We start from the raw sequence: 6,755 nt of genomic DNA, 5'->3' as shown, positions 1-6,755 counted from the left end.
TGTCAACCCTCCGTCCTTCTATCTCGGCTCAACGAGTAAAAAGCACCATGGTTGCTTTGGAGTGATGCCTTATTGAAACTCCAGGTAGTCGTTTCTGGCCAATCACCCCCCTTCTATATCGGCTCAACGAGTAAAAAGCACCATGGTTGCTTTGGAGTGATGCCTTATTGGGGCTTTAAGTAGTCGTCTCTTGTCAACCCCCCATCCTTCTATCTCGGCTCGACGAGTAACAAGAACCATGGTTGCTTTGGAGTGATGCCTTATTGGGGCTCGCAAGTAGTCGTCTCTTTTCAACCCTGCGTCCTTCTATCTTGGCTCGACAAGTAACAAGCACCATGGTTGCTTTAGAGTGAGGCCTTGTTGGGTCACCGCATGTGGTCGTCTCTGGTCAAATTTCTTCACTCCCATCTTGATGCCTGACAGGTAGCGCTCCGATTGCTTTAGCGCGATGCCTGATGTCATCTTGGGTCACACAGGTAGTCGTCTCTGGTGTACTTTCTCCCTTCCCATGTCGATGCCCAATGAGTAACGAGCACCTTGATTGCTTTAGAGTGTACCTTATTGGGTCATTGTCAATGTCATCTCCGGTAAAACCCTCTCGGGAGCAAAACATGAACTCCAATTTTTTAGAGTGATGCCTTAGCAGATCATGGCTACGACCCGAACTTGGTGACCCCATTTTTTTAATTTTCACCCGGAGGGGGGTTCCCCATCTGAATATATTGATCAAAGTGGGCTAAAATCCCAGATAGCACATGCATTGGAAGACCATCCCGAAGAGAGACGGGGGGGTGTGTTACATACACACACAGTCCATGTGCCACAGAAGGGGCACACTAGGGGGAGAGAGCACTAGTATAAAAAAAACCACTAGTCCCAGTTGGTTAGGGCCTTTTGTCTCGGTTCTTGAACCGGGACTAAAGGGTCGTTACTAATGCCCTAGACCTTTAGTCCCGGTTCTAACACGAACCGGGACAGATGGATCTCCATGTGGTCGATGCGCCGAGCCCAGGCAGGAGGGCCTTTGGTCCCGGTTGGTGGCACCAACCGGGACCAAAGGGCATCCACGCGTCAGCATTTCAGGGGCTGGGGTTTTTATTTTTTTTGAAAGGGGGGGGGTTGGGGGTTTGGGAGGGTTAATTTAGGTGTTTCATATATTGTGTTAGCTAGCTAATTAATAGAGAGAAGTGTCCTCTCTTATGTCCGTGCTTGGTCGACGCTACGTACTGTACATACAGAGGCCCTCGACATGCTAGCTAGTAAGAAAATGAAGGAAACCATTAAGTACAGAAGTTCGCCATGCATACCGAGAGAAGTGATCGATCGACCTCTCCTTCTCCGAGAGATTGGTCGAACAACAAGTTTTCGTATTATCTATCTGGCGCTATTGGCTACATACATATACAATACGTAAGATCTCTTATAATCCCCTAGCATTTGAAATCAACTTCCACATGGTATTCTCCGGCTTTATTGATGATGTGGTCAAGAAAGAATCCCGCCAATTCCTCTTGAATTGCTTTCATGCGATCTTGTGGTAATAGTTCATTCCGCATCTGCCACGTCTAATTTTAAGAAGGGGGTTAATACATATATGAATGAAACTCAACAGAAATGATGGTGTAATAAAATAAAATTATGAATATTATTGCTTACGCACTTCATATTGTCTTTTAGAGTAGCCCCGCTTATTTTTCAAAGTCGCGTTGTAGATGAACTCACACACGTAGTATCCACAGAAATCATTTCCTTGTTCCTGCCACAAGCACTTTACGAGAAATAGAGGTCAATCAAACTGATAATGAAGCATTATAAATGGCATTGATGAAAGTATAGCTATAGAATCAACGGGAGATGTGCGCAACTAGCTAGCTAGTAGTACTTACTTTCGGGTATGTATATCGCAGCTCCTTCGGCAGTCCCGGAGCTTCTGCGGTGAACTGTTTCCAAACCCTGCAAGACAAAAAAAATAATTATTATTACTTGAGATGTCAGGAAATGAACAAAAAGTTGCCGATATGGTGCGATAATGATCGATTGAACTTACTTGTTGAGCAATTTAGTCATGTCCGCATAGGTTTTGGGATCTTTTCGTCTCGAGTCTAAGATGGTTACTAGTCCCCGCTCAAGCTTAATCTCCAGAAGAACATAGTGGAAGCTGCGCACGCATGCATAACTCATCAATTACATTACTATAACCTCGCTCGAGTAATAAGGGAAACCGAATATGCACACGACAGTAACACTAACTCGAAGTTGTAAGGAAAGAGTATTAAATCTTTGTTTTGATTTTTGATCAACGATTGTAGCAAGTTGGCCTCGGCCTCTTCGGCGTTCTTTTTAACCTGAAATTCATCTATGATATTTGTGTTAATGAACCCAATATCATACATTTCTTGTTTTTTGCACTCGACGATCTTCAATCTGCATAATATAGTGAGGATAATTAATTATAAATACATGCAATGAATGAGCCGAGCTATATATAGAGACTTAATGACAGAAATAGTACTTACAGCCAGTAGCAAAAGACCGTTAATTTATCGAGGGCCTTTTGATTGAAGAACTCGAAGAACTCCTCAAATGGAACGGGCAACAGATCAGTTCCAACGAGGTCGTGCTCCTCTTTAATTCTCAGATACAAAGTATTCGTCCCCCAGACTCTGTGCAGGTTTTCATGTACCAATTATGGAATATTCGCATCATCGTTGTTAGAGATTTTTCATCTTTGACGAGAGGCTTCCCGTACTCGTATTTGTGTTCGTCCACCTCCAAGAAATCAAAATGTACATCATCAGGCAGGTAATCTCTAAGATTGCTATAACCGGGCACCTTCCCCGGAGCATTAGCGACGATGTCGCTAGACACATTGAGCTGGGGGCACGATTGGTTTGCTTGTTCGCCGAGATGGGCAATTTTTTTCCCAGCTGCTCGTTCTTTTAACCTTTGATCACTGACAGTACTTCCCGACCGCTCCGCTCGGAGATATGCCTTTTCAGTAATGCGCTCATAGTTGGTTTTCGGCGGAGACTTTGGTGGTTTCCTCAGGGCATCGATAGTGCGCTTTGCTTTCACCGGATCTACTTCTCCTCCGGAGGTGGATGTCTCTTTGTTTTCAACCCTTCAAAGAAGTCCTTCACTTCGGTCTGCACGATCTTCGCGTTTTCCTCCTCGGTCCTCTCATACGGTAACTTCTCTAGAGGCTTGAGAGATGGACTGTATCTGTATTGCCTCCCGCCTCTGGCTGTACTGCTAGACGCCGGAGCAGACGGAGCGGCTGTGGCTGTCTTCTTTCGTGCTTGCTTACGAGGCGGAGGAGAAGGACTACGACGTGCCGGAGCAGCCGGGGCGGCGGCGGGTCTCTTCTGCCCTTGCTGGCGAGGCGGAGAAGGAGGAGGCAGCTGGCTGCTCGGACGCGCCGACGCAGGCGGAGAAGGAGGCGGAGTGCCGCCACGCGCCAGAGAAGGAGGCTGAGTGCCCTGATCACTCGCTGGAGCAGGCGGAGGAGGAGGCGGAGTGCCCTGACTCGCCGGATGAGGAGGAGGAGGCGGAGGCATCCAGCTCGGAAGGTTGATGAGCTCCTTCTGCCATAGGCATGGAGTCTTCAGAGAAGAACCCAGCCGAATCTCCCCTTCACCCGTAGGGTGGTCAAGCTCAAGGTCCTCAAATCCGTCCGTTATTTGATCCACCATCACCCTAGCATATCCTTCTGGAATCGGCTGGCCGTGGTAGGTTGAGCCAGGTTCATTAGGTATAACAGAGCCAACAGCCGCCTTGACTTTCAATGTCATCCATCGCATCATAAGGTGGCAATGTTGAGACTTTGTGATAGCATCCACGGGGTAACCCGTGAAGACAGGCTCCAGCTACTGAGTCTGCTCGGTGGAAGCCACGTTGCTTCTCCGCTGAGATGGCGGGGTAGCTTCAAGGGAAGCTTGGGCAAGTCGTTTGATGCGATCTGCTTCTCGTTCCTCTAGCCCTTGTACCCTTTCGTGCAGCGCCTGCAGTTGGCTATGCTCCACTTTCTTCCTCCTCTTCTGGGTTTTGTAACCCCCTACGTCCGGAAACCCAGCCTTCCACGAAAGGGAGCCTGGCGTGCCTCGTGTCCGTCCAGGGTGCTCAGGATTCCCGAGGGCCATTGTGAGCTCGTCCTTCTCTCTGTCTAGAACGAGCGTCCCTTCCTGTGCTGCGGCGATATAGTGCCGAAGCTTCCTGACGGGTATTCGCAGTTGCTCTTCCGTCCAAACGCACTTCCCTGATACAGGGTCCAAGGTTCCGCCAACCTCGAAGAACCAAGTCCGGCAACGGTCTGGCCATCTCAATGTCTCTGGTTCGACCCCTTTAGCAATTAGGTCATTCTCAGCCTTGTCCCACAAAGGTCGGGCTTTGAGGTAACCACCTAACCCCATGCGATGGTGATGCTTCTTCTTCGCAGCATTAATCTTGTTTGTCGCTGACATCTTCTTACTCTTTTCTGATGTCTTGTAGGCCACAAATGCGGGCCATTGATCTCTGATCTTCTCATACTTTTCGATGAATTCTGGTGTCTTTTCTTTGTCGACAAACGTTTTCAGCTCATTCTTCCACCTTCTGAATAGTTCTGTCATCTTCTTAAGAGCATGAGACTTGATCAATTGCTCTTTAACTGGCTTCTCTGGATCCTCCTCTGGTGGTAGGGTGAAATTTTCCTTAAGCATTGTCCAAAGATCTTCTTTCTGCATATCGGAGACATAAGACACCTCAGGGTCTCCCTTCTTAGGCTTTAACCATTGTTGGATACTGATCGGGATCTTGTCCCTAACAAGAACCCCGCACTGAGCATGAAATGCATCCCTTGTCCGGATGGGTTCAATCGGCTTGCCATCGCGCGCGATTGCTGTGATCTCAAACCTTTCATCCGAGCACAACTTTTTCTTCGGGCCTCGTTTCTTTACCGAAGTTGAGCTCGATCCGGAGGGCTAGAGAAAAAGAAGAAAGACGATTAATTAATATGTGTACATATGAAAACAATGAATGCATCAATTAACTAGTCAGCACGGGCTTAACTAATATATATATACCTGGCCGGACTCGGTTCGGTCACCGGAGCAGTCAGCACGGTCTCCTTCTTGTACCTCCATTGGGTCACCGGAGCCATCATGAACATAGCCCTCTTCTTGTACCGGCATTAATGGGTCACCGGAGCCATCATGAACATAGCCCTCTTCTTCACCCAGTCCTTCCTAACCATCGGTGTCATTGAGAAATGACGCAACGACATCACTTCCTTGTGCGATTATCTCCCCCAACATCTCTTCTGTTGCTTCGTCTCGAGAGTGCTCCATAGTTTCTGCAAATATTTGCAACATGTCAATTATTATTCAAACATGGTACAGATGGATATATATTAGTGGCAAACGTAGAACTAGCTAGCTAATCACAATAAGGAATCATGTTAGTGGCCTCACGCTGCTTCTCTAGGTTTGGGGTGGCCTAGACAACGCTTCAAGGGTTTGGGGTGGCCTCGACATAATGCTTCAAGGGTTTGGGGTGGCCTCGACGACAACGCTCTTTTAACTTGGTAAATTTGGGTGGTCTCGAGAGAGTTTGTCGGGTAGGGGCACGGCGGGAGGGGGTAGGAGACCAACATCGTTTTTTCTCTAGGGTTTGGGTGTCCTCGAGAGTTTTGGTCGAGTGAGAGGGCCGAGGGGGGTGCTCCCGTGGTATAAGTTATCACGGTCGAGAGGGGGTATATATATCGACCGCCCCTCATGTCAAAGTTATCCGGGAGGGGGTTATATCGACAACGACGTGACATACATATACACGGGAAAATAATGTTATTGGGGAGGGGGTATATCGGTACCCCCCCCCCTCGTGTTGAAGTTCTCGGGAGGGGGTATATCGACAACGACATACCCGATAAAAAATAAGAAGACAAAAGAAGAAATAAAAATAGGAGAACAAGAAAGGAATAGAAGAGAAGCAATCGAAGAAAAAAGAAGAAAAAAAAGGAGAAGAAGAAAGGAATAGAGGAGAAAGAAGAAAAAAATAGAAATTTTTATTTTTTTCTTCTTTCTCCTCCATTCATTTCTTCTTCTTCTCTTATTTTTCTTCTTTTTTCCTCTTCTTATTTATTTCTCCTCTTCTTCCTCTCATCTTCTCTCCTTTCTTCCTCTTCTTATTTTCCTTTTTCCTCTCCTTCTTTTTCTTCTTCTTCCTTATCTTCCTAGCTAGATCTATAATACTAATCTAAAAATGTAACTTTTGCATATATAAAACTTTTTCTTCTTCTTCCTTCTTCCTTCTCTTCCTTCTTTTCCTAAATATATAAAACTTTTCTAAAAATGAAACTAACCTAAAATGTACTAAATCAGAGAACATATATAGATAAAACTAACCTAAAATGTACCCAAATGTACTAAAAATCTAACATTTATATGCACAGAGAACGTACATACATATATACATTTTTATAAAAAGGCAAAAAACAAATCATCATATATATGAACAAAAAATCTAAAAAAAAGTACATATAATCAGATATACACACATGCATATACTCACACATATACATATAATCTGGAAAAAAACATCATATATATGTGAAAAAACAGAGGAGACGACAGGGGGGCGGCGCCGGCCTGACCAAGGAGAGGTGCGACGTGGTCGGGGCAGGGGCAGAGGCACGACGCCGGCGTTGGTGTAGAGGGTGGCGACAGCGGCGTGGTCGGGGCAGGGGCGACGGCGGCGTGGTCGGGGCAGGGGTGATGGCG

The sequence above is a fragment of the Triticum dicoccoides genome, chromosome 3B (assembly GCF_002162155.2).
Source record: "Triticum dicoccoides isolate Atlit2015 ecotype Zavitan chromosome 3B, WEW_v2.0, whole genome shotgun sequence".
NCBI lineage: Eukaryota > Viridiplantae > Streptophyta > Magnoliopsida > Poales > Poaceae > Triticum > Triticum dicoccoides.
The sequence above is the reverse complement of the archived record's forward strand: the minus strand, read 5'-3'. Positions refer to the sequence as shown.